Source organism: Rhinopithecus roxellana, chromosome 2 (genome assembly GCF_007565055.1).
Source record: "Rhinopithecus roxellana isolate Shanxi Qingling chromosome 2, ASM756505v1, whole genome shotgun sequence".
In the NCBI taxonomy this organism is placed as follows: Eukaryota; Metazoa; Chordata; class Mammalia; order Primates; family Cercopithecidae; genus Rhinopithecus; species Rhinopithecus roxellana.
The window spans coordinates 97,973,959-97,997,136 of NC_044550.1; positions in this window are offsets into that span (position 1 = coordinate 97,973,959).

Below are 23,178 nucleotides of genomic sequence, written 5' to 3' on the forward strand. Positions count from 1 at the left end.
GAAAAAGTTAAAAGACTCACACTTCTGATTTCAAAACTTACTACAAAGCTACAGCAATCAAAAGTATTGGACACTACCATAAAGACAGAGATATAGCCCAATGGCATTTAGAGTTCAAAAACAAACACTTAAATTAATGGTCATTTTTATGATAACAAAATTTTGACAAGAGCATCAAGACAATTCAATAAGAAAAGATAGACTTTAACAAATGGTGCTTAGAAAACTAGACATCCTCACGCAAAAAAAAATGAAATTGGACCCCTACCAACACAAAAAAATAAAATGTAATAGCTAAATCTATACACACCTTAGAAAAAAATAGGAATGTATTTTTATAACCTTGGATTTAGCCGTTGTTTCTTAGATATCCCCAAAAGCACAAGTGGAAAAAGAAGAACAGATTATTTAGACTTCATCAAATTTAAAATCTTTTGTGCTTCAAAGGAAATCATCAATAAAATAAAAGTGAATCCAATCTCCTACTCTCCAGTCCACAGAGTAGGAGAAAATGCTTACGAATCATATATCGGATGAGGTATTAGTATCCATCATATATTTAAAAACCCCTTACAACTCAACAATAAAAAGACAAAAAAACTCAATTTAAAAATTGATCATAGAGTATAAATAAACATTTCTCCAATAAGGATACAAATTGCCAATAGGCACATGAAAAGATGTTCAACATTACTAGTCATTAGGAAAATGCTAGCTAAAAATCACAATGAGACATCATTTCACATCCACTAGGTTGCTCATAAATTGTTTTAAAAGGCAATAACAAGTGTTATAGAGAAGTGGAGAAATTAAAACTCTCATACATTGCTAGTAGGAATGCAAATGATGCAGCCACTTTGGAAAATTCCTCAAAAAGCTAAACATAGAGTTATCATATAATAGGTCATTCTACTTGTAGGTATAAACAAAGAGAAATGAAAACATTTACATGTAAAATGTTGTAAATTAATATTTATAATATTCCTTATAATATCCCTGAAGTGGAAATAATCCAAATGTCCACAACTGATAAATGGATAAACATATGTTACATAACCATATGATAAATTATTCATCCATACAAAGGAATGATACAGGTTACAAAATGAATGAAACTTGAAAGCATTATGCTAAAGGAAAGAAGTCTGATACAAAAGACCACATACAGTAAAATTTAATTTGTATGAAATGTCCAGTAGAAAAAAGTTTATAGAGATTGAAAGTAGATTTATGCTGTTTGGAGCTGGGGAGAGGAGAGAATGGGGAATGATTACTAATATAGGGTTCCTTGTAGCCTTTCCTCCTGCCTTCCTTCATTTTCTTCTTCTGATCCATAATATTTGTTTAGAACTTAAAATTTACCAGAGGCAGGGCGTGGTGGCTCAAGCCTGTAATCCCAGCACTTTGGGAGGCCGAGACGGGCGGATCACGAGGTCAGGAGATCGAGACCATCCTGGCTAACATGGTGAAACCCCGTCTCTACTAAAAAATACAAGAAACTATCTGGGTGAGGTGGTGGGCGCCTGTAGTCCCAGCTACTCGGGAGGCTGAGGCAGGAGAATGGTGTGAACCCGGGAGGCAGAGCTTGCAGTGAGTTGAGATCCGGCCACTGCACTCCAGCCTGGGCCACAGAGTGAGACTCCATCTCAGAAAAAAAAAAAAAAAAAAAAAAAAAAAAAAAAAGCCAGATATTCATTTTTCAAGGTATTGAGAATACAGTAGTGAAAAACATATTGTCTTCAGATTTGAGAAGCTTAGAGCCTAATAAAGGAGTAACTTCTATTAACCTTGGTCTTGGTGATTTATCATCAGCCTGAAAAGCATCTTAGAAATGAATCAACTAAATATTGAGTTGCACAATGGTTCTCTACTTATCTAGTTATTAGCTACAACAGTTTAAATATCTGCACCCTCCTGTGTCAATAAGCCTTTTAGCTTCTAGAGTGGACCTTTATTTATATATCAATCTATTCAAAATTATTGAGCACCCAATATAATTTAGGCACTATGCCAGGCAACAGGTGAAGGATAGTGTTCTGTAGAAGTTATGCAAAGTATAGGATGTAGAAAGTTAAAGAAATCTATACTATACTAAATGTATGCTATGCATACAAATATCTCACCAAAGCAAAAACCATGCCATACTATAAAAAATGTATTGATGAATTATTACTCAAGAGCTAAATTTCACCTTAGTAGTTGAGTATCATTATTTTATTATCTGATATCTATAGTACCATTGGGAAAGGCTGAAATCCGTAAAAATATTCACTTGCAGACATAAAAAGCTCTACAGAACTCTCTACCCCCAAACAAGGTAATATACATTCTACTCATTGCCACATGGCAAATATTCTAAAATAGACCACATAATTGGACATAAAATAATCTTCAGCATATGTAAAAGAACCAAAATTATATTAATACTAAACACACTCTCAGACCATAGTCCGATAAGAAAAAAAAAAATCAAGAATAAAGACAAATTACTCAAAACCATGAAATTACATAGAAATATTAAACAACATGCTCCTAAATGCCTTTGGGGTAAGCAATGAAATTAAGACAGACATCAAGAAGTTATTTGATACTAATGAGAATAAAGATATAGCCTACCAGAATCTCTGGGACACATCTAAGGCAGTTTTTAGAGGGAAATTCATAGCACTAAATGCCCACATGAAAAAGTTAGAAAGATCTCAATTTAACAATCTAACATCATAACTGAAAGAATTGGAGAAATAAGAGCAAATCAAACCTAAAGCTAGTGGAAGACAGGGAAAAACCAAAATCAGAGATGAATTGAAGGAAATCAAGACATGAAAATCCATTCAAAAGATCAACAAATCCAGAAGTCGGTTTTTCAAAATAATAGTAATAATAATAAGATAGATCACTAGCTAGATTAATAAATAAAAGAGAGAAGATCCAGAAAAACACAATTAGAAATGACAAAAATAATGTTACCACTGTCCCCATAAAATAAAAATAACCATCAGAAACTACTATGAGCAACTCTACACAAACAAACTAGAAAATCTGAGAGAGATGGATGAATTCCTGGACATGTACAGTCTAACAAGAGTGAACTAGGAAGCAATGGAGTCTCTGAATGCACCAATAACAAGCTCTGAAACTGAGTTAGAAATAAATAACCAACCAATCAAAAAGCCCAGGACCAAAGAGATTCAAAGCTCAATTCCACTAGATGTACTTTAGAAGACCTAGAAACATTCCTGCTGAAATTATTCCAAAAAATTGAGAAGGAGGGACCCATTCCCAACTCATTCTGTGAAATCAATATCATCCCAATACCAAAAGCTGGCCAGACACAACAATAGCAACAACAGAATCTTCAGGTCAATATTTTTGATGAACATTGATGCAAAAATCCTCAACAAAATACTGGCAAACCAAATCCAGCAACACACCAAAAAGCTAAATTGTCCACAATCAAATAGGTTTCATTCCTGGAATGCAAGGCTGGTTCAACATACACAAATTAATAAATGTGAATCATCACATAGAAGAGATAAAGAAAAAAGCCACATGCCTATCTCAATAGATGCAGACATGGCTTTTGATAAAATTTAACATCACTTTATGTTAAAAACTATGAAACAACATAGCTCAAAATAATAAGAGCTGTCTATGACAAACCCACAACCAACATTATATTGAATGGGAAGATGCCAGAAACATTCCCCCTAAAAACTGGAGCAAACAAGGATTCCTTCTGTCAACACTTTTATTCAACAAAGTATCAGGAGTCCTGAGCACAGCAATTAGGCAAGAGAAAGAAATAAAGCATTTAAATTGGAAGAGAAGAAGTCAAATGATTCATGTTTGCAGATGACATGATCCTATATCTAGAAAACAACATAGTGTCAGCCCAAAAGCTCCTTCAGCTGGCAAACAACTTCAGAAAAATTTCAGGATAAAACAGTAATGTACAAAAAGTACTAGAATTCCTATACACCAACAGCAGTCAAGCTGAGATCCAAATGAAGAAAGTAATCTCATTCACAATTGCCACGCAAAGAATAAAGTACCCAGGAATACAGCTAAGCAGGGAAGAAAAAGATCTCTATAACGAGAATTACAAAACACTGCTGAAATAAATCAAAGATGACACAAACAAATGGAAACACATTCTATATTCATGGATGGGAAGAATCAATATCATTAAAATGAACATACTGCCTAAAGCATTTTATAGATTCAGTGCTATTTCCATCAAACTACCAATAACATTCTTCACAGAACTAGGAAAAACTATTTTAAAATTTACATGCAGTGAAAAAGGGCCAAAATAACCAACACAATCCTAAGCAAGAAGAACAAAGCTGGAGACATTGCACTACACAATGTGAAACTATACTACAGGGCTACAGTAACTAAAACAGCATGATATTGATACAAAAATAGACACATAGACAAAAGGAAGAGAATAAAGAGCCCAGAAATAATGCCACATACTGATAGCCATTTGATTTTTGACAAAGCTGAAAAAACAAATAATGGGAATAGGGCTCCCTATGCAATAAATGGTGAGGAAATAACTGGTTAGCCTTATGAAGAAGATTGAAACCAGGTCCCTTCCTCACACAATATACAAAAATCAACTCAAGACGGATTAAAGACTGAAATGTAAAACCCCAAACTATAAAAACTCTGAAAGATAACCTAGGCAATAGTATCCTAGATATAGAAACAGGCAAAAATTTTATGACAAAGACACCAAAAGCAATCACAAAAAGCAAAAATTGACAAATTTAATTAAACTTAAGAGTTTCTGCACAGCAAAAGAAATTATCAACAGAGTAAACAGACAAACAACAGAATGGGAGAACATTTTTGCAAACTATGCATCTGACAAGGTCTAATATTCAGCATCTATATGGAATGTAAACAAATCTATAAGAAAAATCAAACAATCCCCTTAAAGAGACGGTAAAGAACATGAACAGATACTTCAAAAGAAGACATACGTGTGGCCAATAAACATAAGAAAAAAGCTCAATATCACTGATCGTTAGAGAAATGTAAATCAAAACCACAATAAGAAACCATTTTACACCAGTCAGAATGGCTACTATTAAAGTCAAAGAATAACAGACACCGGCGTGGTTGCAGAGAAAAAGGAACATTTACACAGTATTGGTGGGAACATAAATTAGTTCAAACGTTGTGGAAAGCAGTATGGCAATTCCTCAAAGTGCTAAAAACAGATTACCATTTGGCCCAGCAATCCCATGACTGCGCATTTACCCCGAGGACTATAGATCATTCTATTACAAAGACGAAAGAACGTGAATGTTCATTGCACAACAGTGAATGCATGGAATCAACCTGAATGCCCATCAATGACAGATTGGATAAAGAAAATGTGATACATATACACCATGGAATACTATGCAGCCATAAAAACATAACAAGATCAAGTCTTTTGTGGGAACATGGATGGAGCTGAAGGTTGTTATCCTTAGCAAACTAACATGGGAACAGAAAACCAAATACCACATGTTCTTACTTATAAGTGGAAGTGAAATAAGAACTCATGAACACAAAGAAGAGAAGAACAGACACCCAGACCTCCTTGAAGGTGGAGATTGGGAGGGGGAGAGGATCCGAAAAAAAAAAAAATCTATTGGGTACTAGGCTTAGTACCTGGGTGACAAAATAGTCTGTACAACAAACCCCTATGACACAAGTTGACCTATGTAAGCAAACTGCATAAGTACCCTCAAACAACATAAAAGTTAAAAGAAAAAAAACCTCATTTCTGCAAATCCACATAGTTACATGATTCTGAATAAAAAGGGCAATATCTGAACTCTGATTATTCAGCTTTCTTTTAATAAAATGAGAATAAAGTAGGTATGAGAATGACATTCTGAGAAATAAAATGGTATATATTATTTTATAGCATTTTGGAGAACTTATCATATGCACTCTTTTACGAGTTAATTATAAACTGAAGCAGTCATCACATTGTATAGAAAGTACAAGCTAGTAATAGAACAGCTATTTACTCACAAGCACTGTTTTCCAATTTACAAATACAGTGTATAACAATTTTCTGTTCTTTCCCATGTGAAGAAATTGTTTATAGTCCTAAACAATCTCTTTTCTGAAAGAGATTTAATTAAGAGTAGATTAGTTTTATAAAGACAATCAGAATTGTGCTATTTGTATAAATAGTTAAGAACTAATGTAAAGGATGCTTCCTGCATAGTTTGGATAATGATAAAATAAGTCAAGTTCTAAAATGTTCTACAATGTTATGATTTATTCTGTTAAGCACAACTCTAAAAGTTGTACGGACCAAAATAACCCCCAGGTCATTAGAAAGCATATTAAATTATTTTATAGAATTACATATGAAAACCACAGAAGAAATAATTTTATAGTAAATATAGGAAATCTATAATCACCATCTAAAAGTGGATATTATATATAATATATGGCAACTTTAATTTACTTGTGCAAGATTTGTTTTTTGTGTATTTCTGGCACCTTTAAAAAGGAATTTCAAGTAAACAAAAAAGGTGACTTATCACCGTGTTCACATAGATGGGTTCTAATCAGCAAGTATAATTTATCTTTATTCCATTACTTTCTCTGCCATCCAGTTTTCCCTGGTGAGTTCTCTTTTTGAGCTCAAGGATACATATGTCCAAACATCTACTGGTCATATCTAGAACTGAACTGAAAAGATAAATCTAGAAACAGGTTGAGTATCCCTTTTTAAAAATGCATGAGAACAGAAATGATTTGGGTTCTAGATTTTTTTTCAGATTTTGGAATATTTGAATATACATAACAAGATAATTTGGAAATGGGATCCAAGTTTAAACACAACTTTATTTATGTTTAATATATACCTTACACACGTAGTCTCGTAGCAATGTCATACAACATTTTAAATAATTTTCTGCATGAAACAAACTTTGGACTATATTTTGACTGCAACCCAACACATGAGGTCAGGCATGGAATTTTCACTAATGGCATCAGGTTGGCACTCAAAATGTGTCACATTTTAGAGCATTTTCAAACTTAAATTTTTGGAGTAGAGATGTTCAACCTGTATAGATATTTTTATTTCCTAGTTCAAAGGAAAAAAATTACTTAATCAAAGAATAATAAATTTCAACACAGACTGGATCATCTATTTTCAATGAGCTGATTTTTAAAATTTGTCAGAAAATATGCATGTACAATAGAAAAAAAACAAAGCATAAAGGCAAATAACTCACAAAAATAAAATGCAAGTTGCTAAAAATAATGACATAAATACTAAGATATATTTAATTGACCAAATTGTCCAATATTAAAAGTAAAAACATTCTAGGTTGGAAAGTGTACAAACAAGCCTCCTCAGATAATATATTCCTGGTGAAAGTGTAAACTGATACAATATTATAGAGGGAATTTAACAAAAGTAATCAAAAGTCTTAACACTTTATGTACCCTTTGTCTGAGCAACGTCCTCTAAGAATGTATGTGGAAAGAAAAGATACAGGGATGGGCAAATAATTTACGTAGGGTGCTCATTCCACTGGGCTCAAATCCTGATTTGATCTCAAATGAGAAATAAGGGATATAGATTTAACTTCAACAGTAATCAAGCAATAATATTGATAGATGCTCTAGAGATGAACAAGAACTTATTGAAAGAACTTATTTTGAAAATAAATTGGACAAATACTTGAGAAATTTCTGTATTTAATAACAAAATAAAAGGGTGGTGAACATGTGATATAAAAGGAATGGCCAAGTGCTTGGAGAACATACAACCACAGAGATAAGATAATATTTCAGAAAGAAGAACAATCAACCATCTCCAGTCTTGTTCAGATGACAAGGAGAGTGAGGACTAAAAGATGTCCTGTCCATTAGATTTATGATATTAAAGCTATCAGAGAACTTAGTAACAACTTGTTTGTTCAGCTACTCCCAGTAAAAATATTCTTCATAGGTGGGGCTCTGTGGCTCACGCCTGTAATCCCAGCACTTTTGGGAGGCCAAAATGGGCAGATCACCCAAGGTTAGGAGTTCAAGACCAGACTGGTCAACATGTGAAACCCCATGTCTACTAAAAATACAAAAATTAGCCAGGTAGGGTGGCATGCTCCTGTAATCCCAGCTACTTGGGAGGTTGAGGCAGGAGAATCGCTTGAACCCAGGAAGCAGAAGTTGCAGTGAGCCGAGATTACTCCATTGCACTTCAGCCTGGGTGACCAGAGCAAAACTTCATCTAAAAAAAAAAAAAAAAAAAGCATTCTTCATGGACACTGCTCTTTTTCATATTTTCCTTTTACAATACATTTAACTATTTTTATTCCAAATCAATTTATTTCCAACATAGGCCTTTTAATAGAAATTTAGAGTTTTAGTATGAGAGTCAATCACCATGGTTTGGAAGAGGCAATAGATGTTTCTTCATTCTGAAACATAAGAGCATCAGTGGGATTGCTCACCTCCAGTGCGATGTCAATACCAAACCTCTGAGCTTATCCAACCTCTCAACCCATTTGACCAAGTCTTACTCATCTCAAATAATTAAAACCCCTTTCAGTTCTTCAGGCCAAAAAAATAGAGTCATATTTCCCTCATTTATTTTGCATTGTACATCCAATATGACAGCAAATCCTGGAGACTCTATTTCCAAAGGTACACAGAATCTGATTTTGTATTATTTCTTACTGCTGACATTTCTTCCAAATCACTGTTTCCTCACACCTAAATTATTGAAGTAGCCTACTAATTTTTCACCCTGCTTCCACCTACTTTCCCCACATTTTGTTCTCAATTCAAGAGCCATCTCTATACATTTTAAATTAGTACTTGTTACTTCTTGGCTTAAATCTCTCTAATGATGTCTGTTCTAACAAAGAGTATTACACAGCATTCTTACAATGACTTTCATTATCTCTCTAACCTCATCTCCTTCTACTTTCCCCTCCACTCAGCTAGCTGCCTTGAAAGCCTTGCTGATAATGGAGCAACCCAGGATGCTTCCTTCCTCAAAGACTTTGCAGAGAATTGTTCTCTGTTATTTCTTTAGAACACTATGCTTTCTTTACATGTTTTCTCACACCCTTCTCATTGAGACAGTCCCTGTCCACCCTACTTTCCACACTATTGTCCACCCCAGACCCAGCTTTTCCTATTTTTTCTTCACTTTTTGTTTTCAATAAGACATCATTATCTAAAGTCCTATACCTTACCTATTCCTACATCCCTCATGCACAGAATAGCACTGATGCACAATAGTTGCAAAATTAATATTTCATGAGTGAATGAATCAAATATCCACTGAAATATTCATCATGTTTGGTCCCTAATGAAATGTCTCATGTTACTTTCTGCCTGTCTTCTTCCCATTCAGAGGTATTTCCTCTCCTCTCTGTTACCCTGGGAGGCAGAAATTATTCTGCTGTTTCCCACTTGTCATGGAAAGTTTAGCGAGAGAGTCAGAGACCTTTTACTCAGCTTATACTATATGCTCATTCTTTCAATAGGGTTTTGCAACCCTTCCTCTTTCTCTTTTTGACCCTGAAAAATGTGTGACATATTGTTACTTCGATGGAGGTTTGATTAAAAAAAAAAACAGGATGCAGATTATTTCTCTCCAGGACTCTACAATATCGCTTCCACTCCGTCTTTTTGCCCACATGCCCTCATTTTGAGAAAAATACTTTTTATTCAATTTTTTCTTTTTTTCTTAAGCAAGCAAATGAGCAAACAATCCACAGTTGTTCTCATACTTCTCGTCTCCCTTATTTTTCTATGTCCCATACACAAAAACAACAACAAAATTTAAAAGGAAAACAAACACCTAATTGCTAGCTCTGCTTTTAGCCACAAATTACATTGCAAAAATTTGGTAAACTGAATTGGAGTACATGGTCTATTTTATAGACTATAGACTTCTGGGGCTTCTTTTACCCTAAACTCAGATAAAATTTTATATGTTATTATTTAGAAAAAAAAAAAAAACATTGCAATGTTCATTCAATCAATGTCAAAAGAATTGGAGCCTAGGAAATGCTGCTAAAAGCCCATTTGACCCTAATGCCTAGCATGGAGTTATCCAGCGGAATCTTTAATCTTGACTGTCCTTTGGTAAGGAGTAACTGGGAGGAACAGGGAGCAGGTTGGGTGGAGGGTGGTAAGAGGATGGTTCACAGATTACCCCTCAAGCCATATGGAAGGCTGGAGAGAACACAGACCCAAAGAGCTAACTTAATGATCAGGCCACATGAGGAAATGAAGAAGAATGAGAAATTGAGTCATGTGCCATATTTACAGAACTTTCAATGAAAAGTGATTATTCTAAGACTGACTTTAAAAATTACCAGATTAGAAGACTCTCTCTGAATGTACTAAGACACTAAGTATGTTGTGGGAGAATAAATAATGGCATGAAATTAAGGAAGTCCTACCACCTTTGCCTAAACTTTGAAATGGAACAAATTTTGCCTTAAAATGTCTCTCCTTCCATTGCATTTCTTAGGGAACATTTATTATTTTTCTTTGTTTTAGGAGTCGGGGCATATAATTATTCAGCAGATTTTATGCAAATCTTACTTGCAATTTAAAAATATTTCAATTACGCAAAACATATATACCACATTTAGCGTCCTTTCCTATCCATTATTGCCCCTTGGCTTCCCCTCTTTGTCTTCTCACAAATGCAGTCACTGACACAAGAAATTCAGTGTGATTAGTTAATTGGGAATAGATTTCAGTAAACCCTGCTAGGGGAGTGGAAAAATGAGACAAAAGAAAGGAAAGCGGAGGGGTATAGTATTAGGAAAGTTATCAACTGTGAGCGAAGGAATACCCTGATCTCACTGCGGAATTCTAGGAGACAGCATAGACAACATTCCTCTGAATTATTCCCATGAAGGGCAAAAGAGTGAGGTATTCAGATGTCACATCCTCATCCATCACAGTTTGAGAACTTCTTCCATAGGTGTTCATTCTAAGGCATTTCTAGTTTGCTTCCCTGGAACTGAGCCTGCTCCTGAAGTTAAGGAGAAGCCCCAAAGCAGAGAATTGCAGTGACTGCAGGAAACATTGGCGTGAAGGCAAGTATTGACTGACCATGGGTGGAGCCCAGTGATCTGCAGCTATATTTCGTTTACAGAATGGAATAGTAATTTTGTTTGGCTTCATTTGCTCTATTTCACACTTGCTCTGTAAACTTGCTTAGCTATTTTCTTTTTTGCTGATTTCGTATTGATTTTGTCATCTTTTAAAAAAACTCTCTATGCCTCCTGATGCCATTCAGAATTTCTGTAGACTGTTATTCTTGATTTTATCTTTATCAGAAAATCTGTTGGAGTAGCTGGCTGTACAAACATAAGGCTTCCAATTAGAAAGAGCAATGGATTCAGGAAGGTTATCCATATGGATTTTATAGATTTTTCTTCCATCATTAAGCTACTACTGTCAACTCTCAGTTATAATTACATTCCATCTTAAAGCAGACTGACTGCAAAGAGCAAACCAAGCACACCATTCTATTCTCTCAGGGAACCATTCGAATAGGGTGTAATTCATCTGTGTAAGCATTACCATATGTTCTCACATACTGTGGATTTTAGTCTCATGCCATTTACACTGTGGACCTTTCAATAAAAGTGATAGTTGATACTGAAGTGCTCAGTGTGTGAACTGGTTTGCAGGGAAATTCTAAGGATGGTTTCTTTCACCGATATTACAAGTTAGATAACTTAGATAGAAGCTGGCAATTTAAATTAATAAAACACTATATGTTCTTAGGTGATGGGAAAATAAGACATGGTAGGAGAGTATTTCTGAAGTTGAAAGAATTTTTTTTTCCAGTAAGCTTTTTGCACTCTATGAAATAATTTAAACTGTGGCTGCTAACCTTTTTGGCATCAGGGACTGGTTTTGTGGAAGACAAATTTTGCACAGACCAGTGGGGAGGGGGGATTGTTTAGAGATGATTTAAGAACACTATATTTATTGTGCATTTTATTTATATTATTATTACATTGTAATATGTCATGAAATAATTATACAACTCACCATAATGTAGAATAACTGGGAGTCCTGAACTTGTTTCCCGCAACTAGGCAGTCCCATCTGGGGGTGATGGGAGACAGTGACAGATCATCAGGCATTAGATTTTCAAAAGGAGAGCACAACCTAGATCCCTCACATGCGTAGTTCACAATAAGGTTTGCACTTCTATGAGAATCTAATGCTGCCGCTGATCTGACAGGAAGCAGAGCTCAAGCAATCAAGCAGTAATGCAAGTGATGGGGAGCAACTGTTAACACAGATGAAGCTTTCCTGGCTTACCTGCCACTCACCTCCTGCTGTGTGGCCCAGTTCCTAACAGGCCAGGGATCAGTACTGGTCCATGGTCCAGGTGTTGGGGGCTCCTGATTTAAAGAACTAAAAATCTACCTGGGTAAATCATAGCTAAGCAAGAGCAAAAGGAAAATATTGATGCTCAAGACAATAAATTCCAGTCCAATTTGATCTCTTTTTTTTCTTAATAAACTGTTGATGTATACAAGTACATTCCCACCTTCTTTTAAAAAGTAAGTGTTTGATTGTTACTCAATACTAAGTAGTAAATGTTTGATTGTTAACTCAGTACTAGGCTTATGGTGAGAGAAGATTCTCTAGTGTCCTGGTCCAGCCTCAGTCTTAGGCATGCTGTGGGCATCTGGGCCTAAAAGTGGGGCTTTCTCTACTCCTGCTTTCTTTTGCAGCCAAACATCTCTGTGTATCTGTGGTTAGATTAGATGAAAGTTTTTATTTATTTTTCCAGTAGTAGTACACCTCTGCTGAATTTTGTAGATTGATATTGTTGGTTGCTCTTACCTATATTCGTTCTTGTCTTCTTTTATTTTTACTCATGTTGGGTTTAATTTACTCTTTCTTTTCTACCTTCTAGAGAGGAGCACAGTGATCATTGATTTTTAAAGTTTCTCATTTTGCAATATAGACATTCAAAATATGTAAATTTTCCCTACATACTGATTAAATTTTTAACATACATGTACTCAAATTTTAAAATACCACATATTAATTAGTGTTCCACTTAAAATATCTGATTTCTCTTTTCCTACACATCTTCTTTGACTGAAATTGTGCTAGTTGACTTCCCTATACTTTGGAATTTTTCTAGATAAACTTTTTATTGATTTATAATTTAATTACACTGTGTTCAAGAACCTAATCTGTAAGGTTTCAAGGTTACAAATTAGCTGAGAATTATTTTAGGACACAACAAACATTTGATCTACATTGGAGAACATTCTATGTGGAAAGAAAATGTGTGTGTTTTATTTGTGTGCAAAATATCTCTTAATCAGGGCTGTCTACAGAATTTTTAGGGCCTATTAAAAATAAAAACGCAAAACTCCTTGTTCGAAAGGAAGGTAGAAAAGTACCATGAAGGTGGTAATATATAAAGTTTCTTTCTTTTGGGAAAGAAAGCCCTGTCATTTGTTTTGCTGCTGTTGTTGTTGTTGTTTTCAATATGCCTTTTCCTATGAAATTATGGGATGCATATGTCTAACTCTCCACCCTTGTCCAGGTACTCACCAAGGGCAAAGAGAGACAACTGATGCTTGGTAGGCACAGGGAGAAAGGGAGATTAAGTAGGACTGGAGCACCAAAGCTGGGGAAATAGATGGCTGGGAACCCATTCCATGGGGGCAGAGAGATGGCAGGAAGTGGGACAAGTGAAAGATAAGGCTCCAAACCCTGATGTATGTTTCATTGTCCTATTGGACTTCATTTAAAATGCACAAATTCAAATGTAAAATTATTTTTCTCCTTGGCCAAGACTATAATATATAGATTTTATATATTCAATTTAAAGGGTACTTAATGTCAATTATTGAAATAAATTTGGCATTATAGGAAGGATAAAATTAAAGACAAGTTTGTCTATATTCTGGCTGGATTCGAATGTTGTGGGATCTAGTGTGTGTTGTTAATGTTGTTTTGGATTGCTTGATAGTTTCATTTTGTTTTGCTTAATCCTTCAAATAAAGTAGCTTGTAAGATCTCTTATAAGATCTATAAAAACTTTTGCAAACTCAATATTTACGTAGTTTTCTAACCTGGTTAATTTTTCTCAAAAATTATTTGACTTCGATGAATTTTTTTCAATAACTTCTTTATTATTTTTTAGTAATAAATGCATTATTAATGAAAACTGAAATTGAAAGTATAAAGTGCTCAGATGCAGAATCAGTTAAGTCTATCTTTTTCATTGGGCTATGTCAAAATTATGTCACTTACTATTATGAGTTATGTAAAGAATTAAGTTCTGCCAACTTAAAGTAGACTTTTGTTTCCTAGGACATTGGTTACATTTCTAATTGTTTAGGATTCCAAAAGATGCAATAGTGTTTACTCTGCCCCCAATTACCTACTTTAATAATATATTCAACTATTCTTTATGTTCAATATTTTATATAGTAGCAAAACAAAAAAATAGAAATTTGCATCCTGTGATTTCAAGGTAAATGTATTTTAAAAGTGTTGTCACAAATGACAGGATTTCCTTCTTTTTCAAGTCTAAATATATTCCATTGTGTATATGTACCACATTTTCTTTGTCCCTTCAGCTGTTGATGGACACAGGTTGATCCAGGTTGGATAAATGGAAAGTAAAAGATATTAGGCTAAGTAAAATAAGTCTGGCACAAAAAGACAGACACTGCATGATCTCACTTGTATATTGAACCTAAGGAAGTCAAATTCGTAGAAGTAGGGGATAGAATGCTGGTTTCCAGAGGTTGGGCTGAGAAGAGAGGGGAGTTGTTTTATGGGTATAAAGTTTCCATTTTGCAAGGTGAAAAGGTTTTGGAGATCTATTGCAAAACAAGGTGAAGATACTTAGGACTACTGAACTTACACTTAAAAACAGATGCTAAAATTTATGTTTTTATGATAATTCAGTTAAAAATAAAAGTAAATGCTTTATTACAGTATTTTCAAATCTTTTGTCAACTGAAAAAAGATTCATTCAGAAATATCTTATTCTTATCGATGTTCTATTTTGTTACTAAATTGAATGCAACAATTTAATAATTAATGAAAAGTTTCTTTAGTTATGAAAATATGTAGGATGTGCTATATATCAATAAAGTATTTTTCCCAAAATAAAATCTTATCATGCAAATTTGTTTACTGAAGTGCTGCAAATTGTTTTTAAAATTGAAAAAAAAAAACATTCTCTAGAAATTTTATTTTATTTTTCTGTATTTGTTTTTTTCAGACAGGGTCTCACTCTATTGCCCAGGCTAGATTCCAGTGACATGATCATAGCTCACTATGACCTCAGACTCCTGGGCTGAAGGGAGCCTCTTGAGTCAGCCTCCCAAGTAGCTGACTATAGACATATACTATAGCCCAGGTAATCTATAATAATAAATAATCTACTAATTATTCAGTAGGCATTCTTCAAATCACCTGGAAAGGCAAATCTAAAATAGAACAGCCAAGGCACCTTAGAAGAGTTGGTATTTTCATCTCATCTGTTGTTTGCCAGTCTTAGTATTCTGATAGCCTCGAGCTAAGCTACAGCAAGCCCATCTCACAAGCCCCAGGCTTCAAAATCAGGATTGCACCTCCTTGTGGTTACAAAGTACTTTAGCTGGGGTGAGAGCTTACTGGGTAGAGGGCTTCATAATCACGTGGTTAATTTTGCTAACTATGTGTTTTGGAATTTAGGCTGATAAACTCATTTTCTGTAGGAGGTTCTTACCTTGCCTCGTTTTTCCTCCCCTACCTACATCTCTTCTCCTCTCCTCTCTTTAATCCCTGTTCCTCTGCCATTTCTAAAAGATCAAATGATCTATTGATTCAGTCCCTTCATAAAACCTGATATTATTAATATTTTCACATACATTTGAAATTGGCCTATACATTTATTTACTAGTACTGAATAACAGTGAATAATATAATTTTGAAGTCAACCTAACAATAGACTCATGAAATAGTTACTGATTGGGATACTCTGCCTGTAACATGCCCTGCTATGGTCCCTGCCTCCCGGTGTCCATGCCCTCGTATGAGCCTCTTCTGAGTGTGGGCTGATCTGCTAACTCCTATCTAATAGATTATGGCAATATTGATGGGCTGTCAATTCCAAGATTACGCTACAGAAAGATTCTGGCTTCTGTTCTGGTTGCCTTCTCTGTCTCTCTGTCTCACTTTCACTTTCTCCTGTGTGTTTCTTTCCTCGGTTTTGATGATGGTTTATGTATCGTCTTAGCCTTTAAAAATTCACCAGCTGTTAGTTTGCAAAGTATCTCTATTGCTTTGGTTATTCATCTCACAGATTTTTGTATATTTGTTATTTCTTTGTTCTGTTCTATTTCTTTTTTTTTTTTTACTTTAGCTTTTATAGTTCACCACATATCTTATTTATTTTTTATTACAAATGAGTTAACTCAATCTTCATTGTTTCTCAAATACTCCTAATGGTATGTCTTTGCACACATAAACACATAAACACACAGTTATCTCACGAACTAAAATTATTGCCATGTATCAAAACTTTTATCTTATTCATGAATAGTTATTTAACTTGTTATACAATTGTAGATTGTCAGTTGCTTTGCAATATTTTTCCATTGCTTCGTGACATTGGCCAGTTGCAACAAATCCTGATATTCATCCAGTTCTTATTTCTTTGTAGGTAAACTCTTACATTTGCAGCTACAAATTTATTGCATAGGAAAAAGTTTGACCACATATGTTTATATATACATACATACATATATAATTATTTGTATAAATTTCATATACTTCTGTAAAGTATAAAAATAGAGTAAATATTTATAAATCCACCAACCAAAATAAGTAATGGAAAATTACCAATGCCACTAAAGGTCTCCCATTATCTATATTTGGTCACATATTCTTCACTCTTACTGAGGTATAATAACTATCCTAAATATGAATATTCTGAATATTATCATTCTCAAGTTTTTAATGTATATTTTAACATACACGTATTAATTGCTCAAATATGTATGTGCATATATACATTACTGAAATGTGTGAATAGTAGTCTCTGCTTTATTTAACAGTTTTTCGAATGTACCATTCTACAAATGGCTTTTTTTTTTTAAATTGTACTTTAATTTCTGGGATACATGTGCAGAAAGTACAGGTTTGTTACATAGGTATTTATTTGCCATGGTGGTTTTCTGCACCCATCAACCCATCATCCACATTAGGTATTTCTCCTAATACTCTTCCTCCCCTAGGCCCCAACCCCCAACAGGCCCCAGTGCGTGATGTTCCCCTCCCTGTGTCCATGTGTTCTCATTGTTCAACTCCCACTTATTAGTGAGAACATGTGGTGTTTGGTTTTCTGTTCCTGTGTTAGGTTGTTGAGAATGATGGTTTCCAGCTTCATCCATGTCTCTGGAAAGGACATGAACTCATCCTTTTTTATGGCTGCATAGTATTCCATGGTGGATATGTGGCACATTTTCTTTACCCAGTCTATGATTGATGAGCATTTGGGTTGGTTCCAGTCTTTGCTATTGTGACTAGTGCTGCAATAAACATACGTGTGCATGTGTCTTTATAGTAGAATGATTTATAATCCTTTGGGTATATACCCAGTAATGGGATTGCTGGGTCAAATTTTATCTCTGATTATAGATGCTTGAGGAATCATCACACTCTCTTCCACAATGGTTGAACTAATTTACACTCCCACCAACAGTGTAAAAGTTGTCCCATTTCTCCACATCCTTTCCAGCATCTGTTGTTTCCTGACTTTTTAATGATTGCCATTCTAACTGGTGTGAGATGATATCTCATTGTGATTTTGATTTGCATTTCTCTAATGACCAGTGATGATGAGCTTTCTTTCATATGTTTGTTGGCCACATAAATGTTTTCTTTTGAGTAATGTCTGTTCATATCCTTCAATCACTTTGTGATGGGTTGTTTGTTTTTCTTCTTGTAAATTTGTTTAAGTTCCTTGTAGATTCTGGATATTGGCTCTTTGTCAGATGGATAGATTGCAAAAATTTTCTCCCATTCTATAGGATACCTGTTCACTCTGATGAGAGTTTCTTTTGCTGTGCAGAAGCTCTCTCATTTAATTAGATCCTATTTGTCAATTTTGGATTTTGTTGCCATTGATTTTGGTGTTTTAGTCATGAAGTTTTTGTCCATGCCTATGTCCTGAATGCTATTGCCTAGGTTTTCTTCTAGGGTTTTGATGGTTTTAGGTCTTATATGTGAGTCTTTAATCTATCTTGAGTTAATTTTTGTATAAGGTGTAAGGCAGGGGTCCAGTTTCAGTTTTCTGCATATGGCTAGCCATTTTCCCAATACTATTTATTAAATAGGAATTCCTTTCCCCATTGCTTATTGTTGTCAGGTGTCAAAAATCAGATGGTTGTAGATGTGTGCCATTATTTCTGACACCTCTGTTCTGATTCATTGGTCTATATATCTCTTTTGGTACCAGTACCATCCTGTTTTGGTTACTGTAGCCTTGTAGTATGGTTTGAAGTCAGGTAGAATGATGCCTCCAGCTTTGTTCTTTCAGCTTAGGATTGTCTTGGCTATATGGCTCTTTTTGGGTTCCATATGAAATCTAAAGTAGTTTTTTCTAATTCTGTGAAGAAAGTCAATGGTAGCTTGATGGGGATAGCATTGAATCTGTAAATTCCTTTGGGCAGAATGGACATTTTCATGATATTGATTCTTCCCATCCATGAGCATAGAATTTTTTCCATTTGTTTGTGTCCTCCCTTATTTCATTGAGCAGTGGTTTGTAGTTCTCCCTGAAGGGGTCCTTCACATCCCTTGTAAGTTAGATCCCTAGGTATTTTATTATGTTTGTAGCAGTTCTGAATGGGGGTTCAGTCATGATTTGACTTTCTGTTTGTCTATTATTGGTGCATAGGAATGCTTATGATTTTTGCACAAGCAAAATGTATATGCATATATACATCTCTGAAATGTATGGATAGTAGTTTCTGTTTTATTTAACAGTTGTTCTAATTTACTATTCTACAAGTTGCTTTTTTAAGTCAATATTATATTTTAAGGATGTATTCATATTAATGCTTACAGTTATAAGCCATTAATTTTCATTATACTGATTATTTCATGTCATGTGTACATCAGTTGTTATTAACCATTCATCTGAGAGAGAACATCTGGGTGTGTATTTCATTATTAGCAGCAATAGTAGTACATACATTTTTTAATGTCTCCATGTTCTCCTCTGTAAAATTCTCTTTAGTTTGTAAACTCTGGAGAGGAATTGCTAGGGCATAAAATTTTAACAGTTTTATGATGTTTCATTTCTTCCTTTCAAGTCACTTGTCTTATTCAAGAGAGTATAATCTTTTCCTTTCCTTTCTTCTTCTTAATACATTTCAGAGTAACTTTATCAAGTTCCATGGAAATCCTATTGGGATTAAAATTAGAACTTCAGTAAATGTGTAGTTCTATCTAGGAAAAAAATAACTTCCTCATTTTACTAATTTCTCTTTTCCCTAGGGAAAAGGAATATGTGTAGTTTTTCATTGATTTAGTTCACCCTACAGTATGCACTGAAAGACATACTCCAAGTTGTTTATACCACTGCTCCATTGAAGGCACAAATCTCCTTTCAAACAGTTTGAAAATTCTATTATTAAATTCAATAATTTGTAAAGCAAGACCTGAGTCCTTCCCTCTAGAAGATAATCTTAAAAGAGCAGAATGGACATATTATGATAGATGTAGGATTCAGACTGTGTGGCTCTACCACTGATTGCTGAGGCACCCAGAAAGACTATCCATTTGATCATTTTTGCCAGTTTTACTTCAAATAAGCCCAAATGATGATGATAGGGAATTTCAGCCTAAATGCCCATCTTTCTCTGGGTCACTACAGAAAGAAGTTTGTCAGTAGCAATGTCTTAATTGAGTTCTGTGTTGAATGGATAAATATGATGGTGCTGAACTTTCACAGCACATTGGGAGCAGTCCAAGTCAAAGATATAATTATTTTGTGGTACTAAGTGATTGTATTCAAGAGTAAAGTGCTCTCTAGATTTTTGAGGTATTGTCAGTTCAGATTTCCCTGAAAATTCATTTCAGTTGGAAACTTTACAACTACTTCTTAAATACTTTCCACAGTTTTACAAGTTGACCATATACTCTCAGATGGCAGATTTCCTTTAATGCATTTCTTATTTCCCCAGTTACCTTTCAAGTATATTCATTTTTTTCTAGTATCACATTTAGCTCTTTACCTTGCTGTGCCAAAATATTTCAAATGGTCTCCAGAATGTCTATGTCTGTGAACTTCTTCAAGCTCAGAGGAAAATCTAGTAATTGCAAAGACCAAGAAAGAAATACCAAAAGTTCTCTCTTTTTTTTTTTTTTTTTTTTTTTTTTTTTTGAGACGGAGTCTCGCTCTGCCGCCCAGGCTGGAGTGCAGTGGCCGGATCTCAGCTCACTGCAAGCTCCGCCTCCTGGGTTTACGCCATTCTCCTGCCTCAGCCTCCCGAGTAGCTGGGACTACAGGCGCCCGCCACCTCGCCCGGCTAGTTTTTTGTATTTTTTAGTAGAGACGGGGTTTCACGGTGTTAGCCAGGATGGTCTCGATCTCCTGACCTCGTGATCCGCCCGTCTCGGCCTCCCAAAGTGCTGGGATTACAGGCTTGAGCCACCGCGCCCGGCCCAAAAGTTCTCTCTACTTTGAATCACTTTAGTGCTAACAGTAGAGGAATTACCTGTCATGTAACTCTAAATTAAATTTACTGGGAAAAAATCAGCAACGACTTTCATTTCCTCCTTGTGATCAATATGTCCACGTTGTCCTCAAAATTTTATGTATTCTCTTTGTATTTGGCCTTCTAATTATGATTAATGGAACTACATTTTCACCTTCTTTACCAATTCATCTTTTTCTTTATTTAAATACATAATGCTATATTACATATAATAAATATATGTATTATTTTTAATAATATACAAATAATTGTATATACTCACAGAAGATTTAACAATTAAATATGCTTAGCATTATTGGCAATTGATTCAGTAATAGTAAAAACAAGAATTACAGATTGTCTCAAGATTAATATTGTTGCTCTAAAAAGGTTTTAATGCTTTTTCCTGTTAAAGAAAAGTCATTGTAATATTCTAAACGTATTCTCAATATCTTATAAATATATTTTAGCTATAACTCTAATTATTTGATACGTATTTGTGAAAATTCACTGGAAAGGAAATGGAAATATAGTAACAAGGAACAGATTGTAAACTGAAAATAGTTTAAGCCTAATACAGAATCAACAGAATTCTGACAGGCAAAGTACTTTTGCTAATGTATTGATTAATGTTTTTCAGCTGTTGGCATTCTTCAGTGCATATGGGTAGACACAGATATCTTGTCACCAGAGGCAGACGGAACAGCAGGAGGTCATTTCACCTGCTGCTCATAACTGTCAGTACTTGGCTTTTGGGCTGCCAGGCTACTCCAAAGGTTTGTGAGGGCCCAGAAATAGTCTTTTCAAGCTGTGATTGGGATGGCCTGTTTTTTTTTTTTCTGACAGCAACTATTGCTATGTGGATATGAGATAAAAGAGGTAAGCTCTTTCAGTTCTCTTTAAAACCATGAAGATTTGCTCCTTATTGCAGGACTAGCACCCCTTCTTCATTCCCTGCCTCATCATTTCCCCAGCCTACCCCTCCACACCCATTTTATAATAAAAATTAAATAAAGAAATGGAATGTTTTCCACTGATTTTTTCAGGCAGGCCTCAGTAATGTAAAGCAAACTACATTCTATGTTGGTCGAAAAGAAACAGTCTATACAGAATAGGGAAAGCTTATAATAGATTGAAACCTGATATGCAGGAAAGAAAACAGGAAAGGAAACACGTAAGATCCTTAAACTCACTGCCTCTTCATGGTCAGCAGCAGGGTGTTAGAGTAAGATAGAAAATTGAGACAAGAAAGAAAAAAGAGAAAAATATATCTCTTTTATGGGTTTTGCAAGACTGAGTAAATAAGCCAAATGATGATGGCAAATATGAAATCTACAGCAACTACTAGCGATACTGCTGACCACAAGTGAAGGCAGGCTCCTTCAGTTGAATAATGAAACAGCAGGAGCTCTCTAGGAAGGATTCATGACAAAAATAGCAACAGTATATTTATTATGAATAACATATACTGCCTGAAATAGGAAGAAACCTTTCAGGAGACACTAAAAGTTCCCCAGATCCTCATTACTGCAGTCACCATAAAAAAGAGAGGAAAAGTGGATGAATACTTCTTTCCATTTGAATGAAGAATGAAGATTTAAAAAAACCCCACAGATTGGCTTAATCGAGCTTTGCTTTTTAAGAATGTTTACAATTAATCAAACCTAAAAGCGCATTGTGAAAAGCATTGCACTTTTATCCTTAATTTATGATGCCATGTTTACTTTCATTTATGAATATCCCCACATGTTACTAGAGATTCATCAGAGCCGTTTGAGATCTGGCAAGTATTTGACAGAGGAATATAGAAATATAAAGCTGTTAAATATCTTAGTTATATTATAGTTCACTCCATTTATTTGATAGATGAAAATAGAGTCCAATAGGAAATAATCAGTTTTCACAAATTCACTCTAATGAGTAAATGAGCCAAAATTTCTAGGGTTACTGATTCCAAACCATTGCGATTCCCAGATTGCTTTTATTTATTTGTATGTTTCATAATTAAGTTTGAATCTAATGTTCTAGGAATGCTATTTTTAAATTAAAACCTTTTAGTTTGGATTTCCCAACATAAATTTTAAATATAATTTTTGTCCCTCCTCTCAAGATTTTCAGGCCAAGGAGTGGTACCTAAAGAATGCGGTTTATTGAACACCTAAGCTGTGGTGACCAGCACACTATTGGGAACAGCAAAGATCTATTTCTATCCCAGTTGTTTCTCCTACTGTTTTGAACTTTTCTAAGTTGGTTTTTTTTTTTTTTTTTTTTGAAATTATTTATGCTTCTGTAATAAAAGAAATAAGTGAGTTATTCGAGTTAAAAAGTGTGTGGCTATCAAAATGAACATCATACAGGCTAACACTGGTTTGAGGTAAATAAGTGTGTATGTTTCAAAGCATAGAAAGCTATCCAATGACTT